The sequence below is a fragment of the Hylobates moloch genome, unplaced genomic scaffold (genome assembly GCF_009828535.3).
Source record: "Hylobates moloch isolate HMO894 unplaced genomic scaffold, HMol_V3 SCAFFOLD_6, whole genome shotgun sequence".
NCBI lineage: Eukaryota > Metazoa > Chordata > Mammalia > Primates > Hylobatidae > Hylobates > Hylobates moloch.
The window spans coordinates 33,589,506-33,607,957 of record NW_026652281.1 but is presented as its reverse complement, the minus strand read 5'-3'; the positions used below and the strand labels follow the sequence as shown (position 1 = coordinate 33,607,957).

The window sequence follows — 18,452 nt, the reverse complement described above, 5'->3', positions numbered from 1 at the left end:
GGGACCAGTAGGGCCACTGAGGCAATGTTTCAGAGGCATGCCGGTCATCCTTTAGCCACCAAATCAAGCTCCTTGCTTAGATAACCCGCTGGTTGTTGAGTTGGTCTTCAGGCCTGTGTTAAAACTCCCAGGGCCACTCCCATACTTTTTGATACATACAGATTGAAGGCCTTTCCTACAGGAAGGCTGAGGGTTGGTGCCTTAAGCAAGGTTTGTGTTAACCAGTCAACGGCCTTTTGACTATTAGGTTCTCAGCTTAAAAGATGAGTTTTAGCTCCCTGAGTTTCTTTTATGAGGTTTTATAACAAAGGAGCTATTTCATCATACACAGGTATCCATAGTCTACAAAATCCTGTAATGCCCAAAAATCCTCATAGTTGCTTGAGGGTTTTGGGGAGGGAGAAGCAGAAAATAGGCTGAATCCTTTCTTCCCCTAAGACTCTGGTCCCCTCTAACAGCACTAAACCTAGGGACTTCACTGAGGTTTTGCAAAGCTGGGCCTTGAATTTTGAAACCTTATATCGTCTGCTAGTTAAGAAGTTAAGAAGAGCTTCAGTGCCTTCCTGAGAAGCTTCCTCTGTTGGGGAACAGAACAAAATATCATAAACATAGTGCAAGACCATAACTTGAGGGTGGGAAAACTCACAGAGATCTTTTGACAGTGATTGTACAAACAGATGAAGACTATCTCAAACTGCCTGAGGCAGCACCATCCATGTTAACTTGGCAGTTTGACCAGAGGGATTTTCGAAGGCAAACAAGTATTGAAAATCAGGACGTAATGGCATGCAGGAAAAGACATCCTTTAAATCTAGCACTGTAAAACATTTAGTTCCCTCAGGTATTTCAGTTAACAGGTATAGGGATTAGGGACCACTGGATGGATTGGAACTACAGCTTCATTAATAAAGCAGAGGTCCTGAACTAGTCTCCATTCCCCATTGGGTTTCTGCATTCCTAACACTGGGGTGTGGCATGGGCTATTACAGGGTTTGAGGAGGTCCTGCATCTTTAGGTTATTAATAATGGCTTCTAGCCCTTTCCTAGCCTCTGGACTTAGGGGATATTGTCTCTGGTTAGGAAAAGAAGATGGATCTGGACTGGCCTAGAGGTTATATCTCAACCTATTCTTCCTTGAGTTGCCCACACTTCTTGACTAATATTAGCTTCCATCAGGGAGAGACAAAGAGTTTATCCTGGGGCTATACAGACGCTGGCCCCCATGTGAGCTAGAATATCTCTACCTGATAAAGGAGTGGGACTTTCAGGCATGATTAAAAAGACATGTGTAAATAATAGGTACCCCCCTCATCTGCAGCTAAGGGGTTGAGAAAAATATTGGATTTGAGTTTTTCCTGAGACACCACTTATAGTCATGCTATGGGAAGAGGGGAGGCCTGGATTCAAGAGGAGAAGAGAGAGACTAGCTCCAGTATCCAGAAAGAGATCTACCTTCCTTCAATTTCCAGAATCACCCAGAGATCCTGTGCTGTAATGGCAGTCTGAGCTGCTGGAGCTGGGGTTTTGAGTCCCAGCACCTCTCAGTCCTGCTGGGCCATCTGTGAGACTGGTTCTGAACCCAGTGACCTCCATCTCCAGGAGCAGTTTGATTCTCCAGTGGTCTCTGCCACAGGCTGGACAGGGTCGAGGTGGCTTCTTTTTGCTGCCTGGGCATTCCCTCTTAAAATGCACTGACTTGTGACATTGATAACAGCTTATGGATGCGCCCTGGGGATCCTGGACTTTGCAAGCTTGCAACGCTGCTACTAGAGCCTCTGTCCTTCTCTTGGTTTCCTCTCCTTTTCTTGGGCCTCCTCCTGATCCCTACTGTAAAAGGCCAAAGTGGCTATTCTCAGGAGGTTTTCTAGGGTGCTGTCTTGTATTATTGCTTGCTTCTAGTAGTTTCCTTCTAATATTGGGAGCTGCCTATGCAATAAACTTGTCCTTCAGGATGAGCTGTCCCTCAACTGAATTGGGGGATAAAGAAGTGTGTTTTATTAGTGCCTTTCTCAGCCTTTCCATAAAGGCTGAGGATTCTCATCTAGTTTTCAGTCTATCATGGACAGCTTAATTAAGAGGTTTGGCCCCGGTTTTTCATAAGCCCTCTAGAATGCATATTAAAAAGTGTTTCCTTTTTCATTCATCTACTGATATATTGGGGTTCCAATCAGGGTTGTCTACCAGAACTGCTTCTCTTTCTAGTGGGAATGGAGATTCCATTACTTCTTCACCTTTCCTATCCCCTTTTTTCTCTTTGGTGTGCTATAGGAGACACGTTGCTCATCTCCACATTTTTCTGCTGCCTGCAGAACTGCCTGCTTTTCAGCTGCAGTAAGAGTCTGACCTAGGAGCAATATAACATCCCTCCATGTGAGGTCAAACACCTGAGTTAAATTTTGGAAAGTTTCTATATACCTATTGGGGTCATCAGAAATTTGGCCTAAGTCTCCCCTTATTTGTTTAAGGTCCTGTAATGAGAGGGGAACATGAACCCTCATGGCACCATTTCCATCAGGCATTTCCTGCAGAGGTAAAAAGTGGGGGAAGTGGGTAATACTGGAGATGGTAGAGCTGGAGGAGCTGATGGTATGACTGGAGGGGGTTCTGGATGAGGGGGACTAGGAGGGTTGGGACATTCAATAGCTGTCTCAGATTGCTCCTCGGGAATCTGCTTTAGCTCTGGGGAACTATTCCCTGTGGGTTTGCCTGCCATGGCTGCTAAGAGAACTAGGCCCATTGTGCAAAGCTTGTAAAGTTTGGGTTGTGTTGCAGGGCAAATAAAGCCTGTACACAGGAGACCTCAGACCATTTGCCCTTCTGTCTAGAGAAAAGATCTAATTGTTGGATAATATTAAAATCAAGGCTCCCCCAAGGAGGCCAGGATTTTCTGTCCCCAAAATGGTAAGAAGGCCATGCCCTGTGCAACAGTGTATGAGGTGATTTTTATTCAAAGTCTCAGAGTCAAAGGAGTCCCAGTGCTTTAGAATGCACTCCAGGGGAGTGCATGCTGAAGATGACCTGTTACCCATCTAGAAAGAGAAGTAAGAAAAAGGTGTCCCTGAAGTCTCCTTCCTTTCAGTGTGTGACCCAGGGTAGAGAAGAAGACAGTGGGAGGGTCCCCCTTGACTGTTTTCTCCTTCTTGGTTTCTGGCACCCTGTTAAATGTGCCACCCATGGTTGTAGGCATGACCCTCCAAGCTGTGGCAACAGAGATACTAAGGTATTGGTCTAGTCATGGTCACCCACGTAGCTCTAGTCCTCTGCTGGTGATTTCCCTTTGACTTCCTAGACTTGTGTGACCTGTGTGCCTCCCAAAAAAAAAAAAAAAAAAAAAAAAAAAAGACCTTGGGAAAGACTATATAAAAGGCAAGGCTCCTTTAATGGAGGGAATGTGATAGATTGCCTGCTATTATGGCCCATGCTAAAGCATTTACCCTTAGAAAAATGGTTCTATTTAACTTCTGGACTTAAAATCCCCTTATTAAGTACTGTCTTAATCAGAGACAGAATAGGTGCCTTAAAGGGACATGGGGACCTAATGACGATTTTGCTGCTAATGGGAAAGTATCAGCAGTAAAATTTGGCTGCAGAGGACATTTTACTCCTAATTGTTGAAGGTAGAACTTTCCCATTCACAGAAGCAGCATAAAGCCTGATTTCCAATAGAAAGCTGCAAAAAGGAAAAATTGGGAACCTGCACTGTTCAGCAGAAGACCAGCAATGTGTCTTAAAAAGAGGATTTATATTTCCATTAGGTGGGCTGTTGACTTAGAAATACCACATGCTCACCAGAGGAATAGTAGTGAATGACCTCACTATGGGCGAAAGGGAAGACCTCTGTTCCTAGAAGAGTGCAGTGGTATTGTCCTGAGCTATATCCCCAGTTACTACAGCATTTCCTGATCTTGCCTAATAGAATTACTTCCCTAGGCTATAAAAACTCACACATATTCAATACACAGAGAGAATAAGAGACAAAGCAACCACAGATAGAAAAAGAAGGAAAGTTTTGTGACAGGATAGCTGGGGATCCTTCAACAACACCTGGGCAGGCTGTCAGAGGCTGGGTCCAGTCCAGAAGCCTTTGAATAACACCAGGGTGTGCCCCAGCCAGAAATTCTTAGTTGCTTCAGGACTTTTCCTAGCCTCACACAATGACTAAGATTCCCTGTGAAAAGAAGCTGGTTTGAAGCATTGTCAACAGTCCCAGTGACTCATGGGTATTCAGGGGTTCTCCATGTTCTCCCCAGCAAGCCTGACACCCAAGTCTTTAGGAATGTCTGCCATGCTAGCATATCTAGACAGCTGATTGATGCCTATTATTGATTTGATTTTTTTTTTTTTTTTTTTTTTTTGAGACAGGGTCTTGCTCTGTCTCACTCCATGGCTGGAGTGCAGTGGCATGATCTTGGCTCACTTCAACCTCTACCTCCCAGGTTCAAGCAATTCTTTTGTGTCAGCCTCCCAAGTAGCTGGGACTACAAGCATGCACCACTATGCCCAGCTAATTTCTTGTGTGAGTATTTTTAGTAGAGATGGGGTTTCACTATGTTGCCCAGGCTTGTCTTGAATGCTTCAGCTCAGGCAATCTGCCCACCTTGGCCCAAAGTGCTAGGATTACAGGCATGAGCCACTGTGCCTGGTCAATTTGATTTGATTTTAAAATGGAGACGAAGAGCTTGGAATGAAAGGACAGATTTTGAGTTTACTCCTCTGCTCACCACTCTGATGAATGTTGTACCTTGGCTTCCTGGCCAACGCACCACTACATTTAGGATTAGGCCTAAGAAGGTCTGGCAGACACAACTAAGTTACATAGAAGGGTGACCCAGATGCTAAGTTGCCAAACTCTTGCACTCCTGCCTCTTCCTTAGTTCTTACCTATGACCTTGTGAGGGATTTCCTAAGATCAGCTGGTGGAGAGAGAAAAAAATAAAGTTCTCCCAGTAGAAAGAGCTTTGAGCAGCACATGTAGTCATCAACTGTGGGAGGAGGAAAAAGTGGCCAGAGGCAGATATATTCAAGAACTCCTGGGAAGTGGTAAACAGCTCTGTTGGCTGGTCAGGGTCTGAAAAAAGAAAGAGAGAAATATTGGAAGATAGGATAAAAGAAGTCTGGAGAAGGAGCACATATATGGATCTTTGTGATTTAGGTCAGTCCCTGCCAGATCATTCATCACAGAGGGGTTACATAGGAAGGGTCATCCTGTGCTGGTAGTCAGCCTCTGTTCTCAGGCATTCCAGTGTTTTCACAGTAAGTTTGTGACTAGAGTATTCATGGTGGCAGGGATGGAAGCTATGCCAAAGCCTGACAACACAGGCCCTTCTTGTCGAGGATACTCTAGTTATTACCACTGCTAAATATCAGTATCAGAAACCAATACTAGCCAGGTGCAGTGCTCACATCTGTAACTGCAGCAGTTTGGGAGGCCAAGGCAGGAGGATCACTTGATGCTAGGAATTTGAGACCAGCCTGGGAAACATAGTGAGACCCAACTTGTACAAAAAAATTTAGCCAGGCATGGTGGTTCACACCTGTAGTCTCAGTTACTCAGGAGGCTGAGGCAGGAAGATCACCTGAGCCCAGGAGTTCAGGGCTACAGTGAGCTATGATTGTGCCACACTGCACTCTAGCCTGGACAACAGAGTGAGACCCTGCCTCAAGAATAAACAATTTTTTTTTTAATGAAAACTTTAAAAAGAAACTAAAGCACAGTGGCTCATGCCTGTAATCCCTGCACTTTGGGAGGCCAAGGCAGAAGGATTGCTTGAACCTGTGAGTTCAACACCAGCCTGGGTAACATAGGGAAACTCGATCTCTAAAAAAAAGTAAAAACTAGTTGTGTGTGGTGGCACACTTGTGGTCACAGCTACTGGGAAACCTGGGAGGTCGAGGCTGCAGTGAGTGGTGATTGCACCACTGCTTCACTGCTTTCCAGCCTGGGCAACAGAATAAAATAGGAATGAAGGGAAGGAAGGAGAGAGGGAGAGAGGGAGGGAGGGAGGGAGAGGAAAGAAACTAATACTGAGCCCTAAATATGGCATACATTCCCTCAAGGAAGCCAACTAATCACTTGGTGACAAGTTGATTTCCTTACACACTGGAGGAGTGATTCATCTTTACTGGGATGGATGTGTAGTCCAGGTAAGATTTGCCTTCTTTGCCTATACTGCCTATATCAACACGATTATTGGAGGGTTCATAGAGTATGTGACTTACCAGTAAGAGATCCTATATAACATCTACTTGGACTAAGGGACCCACTTTATAGCAATGCAACAATGGGCACGTGTTCACAGGATCCACTGGTTCTATCATTTACCACTCCACCCAGAAGGCTGCCAGTGTGACAGAACATTGTAATAACCTGTTAAAGACACAGCTATTGTTCCAGCTTGGGAATGTCACCCAGTTGAGGTGTAGTCCTTCAAGATAAGATATAAACATTGAATCAACGACATTATGTGGTTAGTATCCTGAGTAGTTAAAATACATAGGACTAGAAATGAAGGGGTATGAGTAAGAATATCGCCTGATATGGTCTGAATATTTTTGTCCCCCAAAAACTCTTACATTGAAATCTTAAACCCTAAGTTGATGCTATTAGGAGGTGGGGGCCTTTGGAAAGTGATTAGGTTATGAGAGCGGCACCTTTATGAATTAGATTTGTGCCCTTATTAAAAAAGGCCCAAGAAACCTAGATCATTTCTTCCAACATGCAAGTTTACAGTAGAAGTTGCAGTCTGCAACCAGAAGAAGGCCTTTGCCAGAACTCAATTATGCTGGTACCCTGATCTCAGGCTTCCAGCCCTCAGAACTGTGAGAAATATATTTCTGTGGTGTGTAAGCCACCCAGTGTGTGGTATTTTGTTATAACAGCCCAAATGGACAACCCCTTTCACCATCACTTCCAGTGAACCATTTATGTTTTTTGGGATTCCTGTCCTTACCACTTTAGGTTCTGCAGGGTTAGAAATTTTAGTCTATGGGCACGGAATATACACAACAGAGTTCTACTAAACCTAAAGTTACCACTGCTTCCTGATCATCTGGGGATCCTCTATAGAAGTTAATAGACTAGCAGGCATAACTGATGAGGATTGCGATGAGGAGACATGGTTGCTGCTACATAGTGGGAGCAGGGAGAATGTCAGTGAATCACTGGGGTGCCCCTTAATGCTTCCGTAGCCTTCCAAGTACAAGATCACCAGGGAGCCAGACTCACCAGGGATGAAGGTCTGGTCATCCCATTAGGTGAGCAATCTAGACCAGAAGAAACGTTAACTAAAGAGGAAGGGATTCCAGAATGAACATTCTGTGAAGGAGAGGATGAATATCCCCACAGCCTGGGAATAACTGCAGCAGCATCCCACCAACCACCGTGCTGTTACATCCTTCCATCAGGGTTATGATTAAGGCCACTTTAAAGAATTAGTGACAGAGTGAACTTAACATGGACACGTTAATAAGCAATACAAAGGACATGCTGTGAAAGATGCACTCATGCCCTGCCCGTATCCCCTTGATACACCCTGCAGGTCATCTGAAGTCAACGCCCTTACTGTCCACTGGCTTCTTGTGCCTCTTAGCCCGCGGGCACTCTCCAGCCCAGGACTGTGCTTGGCTCACATATGGGGCAGGCTGGAAGTACCAGGGAGTTAATGTCTTAGAGACTGTCAACCAGAGTTGAAATTCATAATGACCCAGCTTTCTCACCTCTTGGTGGGAAATGTTGGGATTATTTTCCACAGTTTCTAAGAGGGATCTTAATAAGACTGAGCTCCAGTCACCCTCAAAAGCAACCCATTATTAATGCAGCCTCAATGGCTTTCTTCCTTTTCCTGGCTCACTTCCCCACTTTCACCCATCACATCCTGGGATCACCTTCCTATTCAAATTCTTACACCCAAATCCTTGACTAAAGTCTACTTTTGGGGGAAACCCAGGCTAAGATAAAAAGACAAAGAAAATTATCATATTTTCCAACTAACAGAATAATATGTGGCCAATGAAAATATGTACATAGAAATACAGAAAGACACATGGTTTACAATGTTAACTGAAAAACAATTGTTCGTCTATTCTAATTACAACTACAAGTAAGTAAAAACAGATCCTTGTGGTTGAAAATATACAGGGATGATCAACACTTTGTTGGGGCTGAGGAAAAACATTTTTCAAGGAGGGAGAAATTAGAGTGTTAAAGTGCCCAGGGTTCAAGTGAGATAAGCGTGACATTACACCCTGTTATGTTTGGGCTTTTGTGCACAGCATTGTTCTCAACAGTCACAGATATGCTGGTTGTAGCCAGATCACCACCACCCTGAGTACTGCCAACTATTTTCCCCAAAGCTGCTCATTTACTCACAAAGGATGAGAAAGCTCAGCTGATTCTGGCTGTGGCTGTAGAAAGCCTACATTGGAGAAGCCAGACTAGCAACGTGCAATGCTCATAAATTAATGCTGATTTGGAAGAAAAGCTTGACTTACAGGTTGGGATATTCGGTAGCAAAACCCTGTATCCCACAAACTACAATTAAGTATAAGCTGTCTTCTGAGTCCAAGGGGGCTGAAAATGACTAAGCCATAAGAATGATCTTATATGGCCTCTGGCATTGGAAATTTTCCTTTTTACTGAGAAAAAAACAGATTAGCATATGCCAATGGCCAGGCCATAAATGAAAAAGATGTAATTATTTACCATATAAAAGTATAAAGCATTTGGGGGGAAACTATACTACAAAAAAGAAAGTCAGAGCTGGATGTGGTGGTGTACTCCTGTAATCCCAGCTATTTGGGATGCTGAGGCAGGAGGATGACTTGAGCCCAGGAGGTAAGAGACCAGCCTGGGCAACAGAGGGACACCTTAATCTCAAAAAAAGAAAAATTCAAGAGCTAAACAAGAAACTGGGGGAAAAAATATCTTGCAATATATATGGCAAAGGGTTAATATTTTTTTTTTTTTTTTGAGACGGAATCTCGCTCTGTCGCCCAGGCTGGAGTGCAGTGGCGCATTCTCGGCTCACTGTAAGCTCCGCCTTCTGGGTTCACGCCATTCTCCTACCTCAGCCTCTCCGAGTAGCTGGGACTACAGGCGCCCGCCACCACGCCCGGCTAATTTTTTTGTATTTTTTTTTTTAGTAGAGACGGGGTTTCACCGTGGTCTCGATCTCCTGACCTCGTGATCCGCCCGCCTCGGCCTCCCAAAGTGCTGGGATTACAAGCATGAGCCACCGCGCCCAGCTGGTTAATATCTTTAATAAATAAAAAAAGAAGACAGATGGTGAATAATCTTTATTCATCAGCTTCACCAACATATTTGCCCTGAACAGGATCGTCAGCTCTCAGTAGATATCTGGAACTCTATGCTGACTTAGGAGGAAAATTTAAATGCTCTACTGGTAAAAAGTAGTCAGCATTTGTCAGTGGCAGTAGAATTGCTAGAAACTGTAGAGAAATCCAGGAAAAGCATGGCTTCATTTCCATGTTTTTACACTGAGCAAAATGAGGAAAGGAAAGTGTTATATTGGGGCTGAACTGGCACATTTAAAATGTAGAACAACTTATAACCTTGTGTTCTGGGGCTTCCTGAAAGTTAACAAAGATCTAGCAAGCTACAGGGGAAATAATAGGAGAATCATTCAATAAGAGCTCTGTCTTTAATAAAGCTAATGTTTTGACAATTTTATGAGGTTTGTATGGTTTTTGTTTTGTGGTAAGCTCAGAAGTAATCACAAAATATAATATGAAAGCATTATTATGATAAAAATAAAAACAACAAAAACAGATTGAACTAAGAGCAAAGGAAATCAATTCAATACCTTGCATTTCTCAAGGCCTGAGAGCTACACAGAAGGAGATAGCTACAATACTGTAATTTGAGAGGCCCTGGAAAGGCTACAGTGCAGATAAGTCCTCTCATTTCCTCCTCTGAAATTCAGCCTTTGAAATTTAATTCGTTAAGATCTCAAACGCCTTTGGTTTCTTATGCTAATAAGGACAAGGATATCAGCCTAAAGTCATTTCCAACTATCACCCTTTCAAGGCCCACTGGAAAGAGAATTGAGGCTAGAAAATGAGGTGAGAACCCTAAAAAGGGGAAACCTGGGAGGAGGCAAATACACATTTCTAACCATTCTAGTTGTACCAAGGTCAGCGTATTTCCCAGGCACACACATCACACAGGCACATCTGAAACGGAGATAACTGACAAGGAAACCTGCATAGATTCTAGAGCAGGTGCTCGCTAAGGTGTAATTTGCTGGCTTAGAAAGTACTGGCAAAGACACAGGGTTGCAGACATCGACTTCTTAGCAGATCTCCTCCCACTCACCGCCTCAGCCTTCAGGGCTTCTTCAGAATTTCACAAACGCACCGTTGTTGTTGTTGTTGAGGCGGAGTTTCACTCTGTTGCCCAGGGTGGAGTGCAATGGCTCTGGCTCAGCTCACTGCAACCTCCGCCTCACAGGTTCAAATAATTCTCCTGCTTCAGCCTCCCAAGTAGCCGGGATTACAGGGGCCCACCACCATGCCTCGCTAATTTTTGTATTTTTAGTAGACACAGGGTTTCACCATGTTGGCCAGGCTGGTCTGGAACTCCTGACCTCTGGTTATCCGCCTGCCTCAGCCTCCCAAAGTGCCAGGATTACAGACTTGAGCCACCGCGCCTGGCCACAAATGCACCATTTCAAAGAAGTTTCCCCCAAGATGAATAACTGCCCCAGCGGTGGGCTTCCAACTTCCCTGCAGCCACTGCCTGCCTTCTCTGCATTTGCATATCTCGCTGGGTTTTCACAACAAAGAGTTGGTCACAGGTGAATCAGCAGCTCAAGAAAAGCGAAAATGTTTTTCTGAGAAAATAAAATAAAAAGCTAAAAGCTTGCAAAGCCACCAGATGCTGAATACCTCAGAAAAAGAATTGTTTTGTAATACTGCTTTGAAATGAGCTTTCTAAGCAGATGAGGTTCTCCCTCATTCTAAACCATCTCCCAGCAAACCAGATATTCAGGTCATTCTCATTACCTTCTGGGGATATCTCCATAGTTTAGAAAGCAAGATGACAATTTTTTTTTTTTTTTCTGAGACAGGGAGCTCTGTTGCCCAGGCTGGAGTACAGTGGCAGGATCACCACTCACTGCTGCCTCAGGCTCCCAGGCTCAAGCGATTCTTCCATCTCACCCCTCTGAGAAGCTGAGACTACAGGCATGCCACCATGCCTGGCTAATTTTTTTCTAATAGAGATGGGACTCTCCCTATGTTGCCCAGGCTGGTCTCAAACTCTTGGACTCAAGAGATCCTCCTGTATCAGCCTCCCAAAATGCTGAGATTACAGGCATGAGCCCCCAGGCCTAGCCATAAGGTCACCAAGTTCCAAAGAAAACTAACATTTCTTTAGCACTTACCAATGTCAGGCACTATGAAAGTGACTTTCATGCATTTAATCCTCAATTCACCTCTATTTTGGGTATGAGGATAATTATCCCTGTTTTGCAAATGTAGGAGCTGGTACTTATAGAACTCAAACCTATGCCCAAAGTCAGCAACTGGGGCAGAGCCAGACAGCAAAGTAAAAAGAAAAGCCTGCTGACACTACAGCTGGAGCCCTTTCCCTTCTGCACTGTACTCTCAGATTCACAAATATGGGGAAAAAATGCACCTAAACTTGGCCAAGATCTACAAAGGTCTATTGAATAAAGGAGCTAGAAATACTTGGGCAAGCTTTACTGGGGAAAGGGGAGAGGGAAGTAAAAAATGGCTCCTCCACTACTTAAATATCATCAGTACAGTAATTCATGCAACAGGTACTTACTGAGCTCATGCTATGTGCTAGCCAGTGTTCTGAGCACAGGCGATGGACCAGAAGGGGACAAATCAAATCCCTAAGCTCATGGAGTTTAGATTGATAATGAAGACATACAACATGGCAGCTGGCAGTGAGAGACAGGACTAGCTGGATTTCTTAGGCCAACTAAGAATCCCTAAGTCTAGCTGGGGAGGTGATCACATCTACCTTGAAACACAGGGCTTGCAACTTGTCTCACACCTGACCAATCAGGTAGTACAGACAGCTCACTAAAAGGCTAATTGGGCTAAGACAGGAGGTAAAGAAACAGCCAATCATCTATCACCTGAGAGCAGAGGGGGAGGGACAATGATCGGAATATAAACCCAGGCATTCCAGCCAGCAATGTCAACCCCCTTTGGGTCCCCTCCCATTGTATGGGAGCTCTGTTTTCACTCTATTAAGTCTTGCAACTGCACACTCTCTGGTCCGTGTTTGTTCCAGTTCGAACTGAGCTTTTGCTCGCCATCCACCACTGCTGATTGCTGTCGTCACAGACACCACTGCTGACTTCCACCCCTCTGGATCTGGCAGGGTGTCTGCTGCACTTCTGATCCAGCAAGGCAGCACCCACTGCCACTCCCAATCGGGCTAGAGGCTCGTCATTGCTCCTGCATGGGCCAAGCACCCAGGGTTCATCCTAATCGAGCTGAATAGAGCTATAACAGTCACCACATGGCCCAAAATTCCATTCCTTGAAATCCGTGAGGCCAAGAACCCCAGGTCAGAGAACAAGAGGCTTGCTGACATCTTGGAAGTGGCCCACCGAGATCTTTGGAGCTCTAGGAGCAAGGACACCCCAGTAACATTTTGGTGACAATGAAGGGACTGTCCAAATTGGTGAGTAATACTGGACCACTTTCACTTGCTATTCTTCCTATCCTTCCTTAGAATGGAGGAAAATACCAGGCACCTGTTGTCCAGTTAAAAAAATGATTAGTGGGCCACCAGACTTAAGACTCAGGTGTGAGGATGTCTGGGAAAGGGCTTTCTAACAACTGCCAACCCTTCTGGGTTGGGAGTGTTGATCTGCCTGGAACCAGCTTCTGCTTTCAATTTTCCTGGGGAAACCGAGGGCTGACTAGAGGCAGAAAGCTCTCATCCCAAACTCCCAGCATTAGTCCGTTGAAATCATGGCACAACCAGAAGTCTCTACTCAACAGTCGCCCATGTGTGTGCCCCTACCTTTCCTCCTGACTCATACCTCCGGGGTCCCGAACATGATTTTCTTGAAAGTGTAGCCCCAAAATTCTCCTTACCTCTGAATCTACTTCCTCTGATCCCTGCCTCCTAGGTACTAATGCTTCAGACTTTCACTTCCTCTCCCAAACATTAGAGCAAGTTGTGTCTCCAAAGGGATCTAGGGAAGCTCAATGCTGCATCCTTAGGCATCTAGGCTATGAACCCAGGGAGTCTTGTCCCTGGTGCCTCTCCCAATTTAGGTATACAGCTCTCGACATGGGCAGTTATGTGAGACCCATTCCCCACCACCCTTGTCAGGGCTCCAAGTTTGTAAATGGCTGGGAGGATTGCTCTCCCTTTGTGTAGATGCTCTCATCCCCCATTTTCTACCCAACTTACCCCACACTCCCCCCGGCACAACACAATCTTCAAGCATTGGCTTCCTGGCCAGGGCCTTAGAACTGGCAACCCAGTACTTTAACAACTGGAACTGGGTTATTGGCAACATAATAAATCAGGATGAAAGCAAATTGAGTAAATTAAAAAGGAGGTGCATATTCCTATAGCGGTAAATGGAGACAATGAGTGAACGTCCTTCCGCTGTGTTCCCAAAATCCATCTACAAAGAAAAGGGAAGGAGAGAGAGAGATAGAGAGGAGAGAGAGAGAGAGAAAAAGAGGGAGTCAAAGAGAGAGAGAGAGAATGTCAAAGAGGGAGAGAGAGAGAATGTCAAAGATGGAAAGAGAGAGATCCCAGTAGTAGCAACTGCTTTGCTAACAGAAGAAAGTAGAAAATTAGTCTTTGGAGGAAACCTCATTGTGAGCACACCTCACAGTTCAGAACTATGCTAAGTCAAAAAAAGCAAAAAGGACAGCTCACTAACTCAAAAATCTTAAAGTATAGAACTATTCTGTTAAAAAAAAAAAGAAAAAAAGATAATTTAACATTAACCACTGAACATTCCCTTAACCGAGCAGATTTCCTAACAGGGGATTTAAATCTTGATTACCATACAAAGGTCTGACCAGAGCTAGGAGGAACCCCCTTCAGGACAGGATGATAGATGGTTCCTCCCAGGTGATTGAAAAAAACAAAACAAAACACAATGGGTATTCAGTAATTGAGGGAAACTCTTGTAGAAGCAGAGTTAGGAAAACTGCCTAATAATTGGTCTGCTCAAACATGCAAGCTGTTTGCACTCAGCCAAGCCTTAAAGTACAGACAGAATCAAAAAATTCTATCTCAATTCTGACTCAAAATGTTACCCACACGTTCTCTGAAATGAATTTGCATAAGAACGGTTGTTTGTGGGAATGCATCTTGATGAGGCAACTGGGTTGTTATGAAATACTCAGGAACACAGCCCAGCTCTAGGACTCACCCGTGAGCGCAAAGACAATGTTGGGCATGCTGGTAAAGGACCACTAGAATCCAGCAGCCCAGACCCTCTTCTTTGTGGTCAAGAAAGGCAGGAAAAGGGGTGCAGGACTACTACATCAGTGAGCATAACTAATCTGATAAGCAGAGGTCCATGGGTGGTTACGCACCCTGGAAAGGAATAAGCATTAGGACCATAGAGGATGCTCTAGGACTAATGCTCATTGGAAAATGAATAGGGGTGCTGGCATCCCTATGTTCTTTTTTCAGATGGGAAACATCCCCCTCAAGGCAAAAATGCCCCTAAGATGTATTCCGGAGAATTAGGACCAATTTGACCCTCAGACGCTGAGAAAGAAATGACATATTCTTCCGCAGTACCGTCTGGCCATGATATCCTCTTCAAGTGGGAGAAACCTGGCCTTCTGAGGGAAGTATAAATTATAACACCATCTTACAGCTAGACCCCTTTTGTAAAAAAGAAGGCAAATGGAATAAAGTGCCATAAGTACAAACTTTCTTTTCATTAAGAGGACAACTCGCAGTTATGTAAAAAGTGTGATTTACGTCCTACAGGAAGCCCTCAGAGTCTACCTCCCTACCCAAGCATCCCCCCAACTCCTTCCCAAATAATAAGGACCCTTCCTTCAACCCAAATCGTCCAAAAGGAGATAGACAAAGGGCTAAACAATGAACCAAAGCATGCCAATATTCCCCAATTATGACACCTCCAAGTAGAGGGAGGAGAATTCAGCCCAGAGTGCATGTAATTTTTTCTCTCTCAGAATTGAAGCAAATTAAAATAGACCTAGGTAAATTTTCAGATAACCCTGATTGCTATACTGATGTTTTACAAGGGTTAGGACAATCCTTTGATCTGACATGGAGAAATATAATGTTACTGCTAAATCAGACACTAACCCCAAATGAGAGAAGTGCTGCCATAACTACAGCCCGAGAGTTTGGTGATCTCTGGTATCTCAGTCAGTTCAATGATAGGATGACAACAGAGGAAAGAGAATGATTCCCCATGGGCCAGCAGGCAGTTCCCAGCGTAGACTCTCTTTGGGACACAGAATCAGAACATGGAGATTGGTGCCACAGACATTTGCTAACTTGAGTGCTAGAAGGGCTAAGGAAAACTAGGAAGAAGCCTATGAATTATTCAATGATGTCCACTATAACACAGAGAAAGGAAGAAAATCCTACTGCCTTTCTCGAGAGACTAGGGGAGGCATTGAAAAAGCATCCCTCTCTGTCACCTGACTCTACTGAAGGCCAACTAATCTTAAGGGATAAGTTTATCACTCAGTCAGCTGCAGACATTAGGAAAAAACTTCAAAAGTCTGCCTTAGGCCCAGAACAAAACTTAGAAAACCTATTGAACTTGGCAACCTCAGTTTTTTATAATAGAGATCAGGAGGAGCAGGTGGAATGGGATAAAAGGGATAAAAAAGAAAAAAAGGCCACCACTTTAGTCATGGTCCTCAGGCAATTGGACTTTGGAGGCTCTGGAAAAGGGAAAAGCTGGGCAAATTGAATGCCTAATAGGGCTTGCTTCCAGTGTGGTCTACAAGGACACTTTAAAAAAGATTGTCCAAGTAGAAGTAAGGCACCCCCTCATCCATGCTCCTTACCGTTATGTCAAGGGAATCACTGGAAGGCCCACTGTCCCAGGGGACAAAGGTCCTCTGAGTCAGAAGCCACTAACCTAGTGATCCAGCAGCAGGACTGAGGGTGCCCAGGGCAAGCGCCAGCCCATGCCATCAGCCTCACAGAGCCCTGGGTATGCTTGACTATTGAGGGCCAGGAGGTTAACTGTCTCCTAGACACTGGCACAGCCTTCTCAGTCTTATGCTTCTGTCCCAGACAACTGTCCTCCAAATCTGTCACTATCCGAGGGGTCCTAGGACAGCCAGTCACTAGATACTTCTCCCAGCCACTGGGGAACTTTACTCTTTTCACATGCTTTTCTAATTATGCCTGAAAGCCCCACTTCTTTGTTAGGGAGAGACATTCTAGCAAAAGCAGGGGCCATTATACACCAGTAGGAGAAGGAACACCTGTTTGTTGTCCCCAGCTTGAAGAATGAATTAAGTCTGGGCAACAGAAGGACAATATGGACAAGCAAAGAATGCCTGTCCTGTTCAAGTTAAACTAAAGAATTCCACCTCCTTTCCCTGCCAAAGGCAGTACCCCCTTAGTCCCGAGGTACAACAAGGACACCAAAAGATTAAGGACCTAAAAGCCCAAGGCCTAGTAAAACCATGCAGTAGCCCCTGCAATACTCCAATTTTAGGAGTACAGAAACCCAGCAGACAGTGAAGGCTAGAGCAAGATCTCAGGATTATCAGTGAGGCCATTGACCCTCTATACACAGCTGTACCTAACTCTTATACTCTGCTTTCCCGAATAACAGAGGAAGTAGAGTGGTTTACAGTCTTGGACCTTAAGGATGCCTTTTTCTGCATCCCTGTACGTCCTGACTCTCAATTCTTGTTTGCTTTTCAGGATCCTTCGAACACAATGTCTCAACTCACCTGGACTGTTTTACCCTAAGGGTTCAGAGATAGCCCCCATCTATTTGGCCAGCCATTAGCCCAAGATTTGAGCCAGTTCTTATACCTGGACACTCTTGTCCTTCAGTATGTGGATGATTTGCTTTTAGCCGCCCATTCAGAAACCTTGTGCCATCAAGCCACCCAAGCACTCTTAAACTTCCTCGCCACCTGTGGCTACAAGGTTTCCAAACCAAAAGCTCAGCTCTGCTCACAGCAGGTTAAATACTTAGGGCTAAAATTATCCAAAGTCACCAAGGCCCTCAGTGAGGAACAAAGCCAGCCTATACTGGCTTACCCTCATCCCAAAACCCTACTAACTGTTGGATGTGCCTGCCCCTGCACCTCAGGCCATACATTTCAATCCCTGTACCTGAACAATGGAAAAACTTCAGCACAGAAATAAACACCACTTCCGTTTTAGGAGGACCTCTTGTTTCCAATCTGGAAATAACCCATACCTCAAACCTCACCTGTGTAAAACTTAGCAATACTATAGACACAACCAACTCTCAATGCATTAGGTGGGTAACTCCTCCCACACAAATGGTCTGCCTATCTTCAGGAATATTTTTTTGTCTGTAGTACCTCAGCCTATCATTGTTTAAATGGCTTTTCAGAATCTATGTGCTTCCTCTCATTCTTAGTCCTGCCTATGACCATGTACACTGAACAAGATTTATACAATTGTGTCATACCTAAGCCCCAAAACAAAAGAGTACCCATTCTTCCCTTTGTTATCGGAGCAGGAGTGCTAGGTGGACTAGGTACTGGCATTGGCAGTATCACAACCTCTACTCAGTTCTACTGTAAACTATCTCAAGAACTAAATGGTGACATGGAATGGGTCACCAACTCACTGGTCACCTTGCAAGATCAACTAAACTCCCCAGCAGCAGTAGTCCTTCAAAATCGAAGAGCTTTAGGCTTGCTAACTGCCAAAAGAGGGGGAACCTGTTTATTTTTAGGGAAGAAAGCTTTCATTATGTTAATCAATCTGGAATCATCACCAAGAAAGTTAAAGAAATTAAAGATAGAATACAATGTACAGCAGAGGAGCTTCAAAACACCAGACCCTGGGGCCTCCTCAGCCAATGGATGTCCTGCATTCTCCCCTTCATAGGACTTCTAGCAGCTATAAGATTATTACTTCTCTTTGGGCCCTGCATCTTTAACCTCCTTGTTAAGTTTGTCTCTTCCAGAATCAAAGCTGTAAAGCTACAGATGTTCTTCAAATGGAGCCCCAGATGGAGTCCATGACTAAAATTTACCATGGACCCTTGGACCAGCCTGCTAGCCCATGCTCCAATGTTGATGACATCGAAGGCACCCCTCCCAAGGTAATCTCAACTGCACGACCCCTACTATGCCCGAATTCAGCAGGAAGCACTTAGAGCGGTCAACAGCCAACCTCCCCAACGGCACTTGGGTTTTCCTGTTGAGAGGGGGGACTGAGAGACAGGACTAGCTGGATTTCCTAGGCCAACTAAGAA

The 18,452-nt window shown here is 44.6% G+C and overlaps 1 pseudogene; it reads left to right on the top strand.

Moving 5' to 3' along the window:
* The first annotated feature begins 12,661 nt into the window (after positions 1–12,661).
* LOC131383736 (syncytin-1-like) lies at positions 12,662–18,353 on the top strand (annotated as a pseudogene).
* Positions 18,354–18,452: the final 99 nt, after the last annotated feature.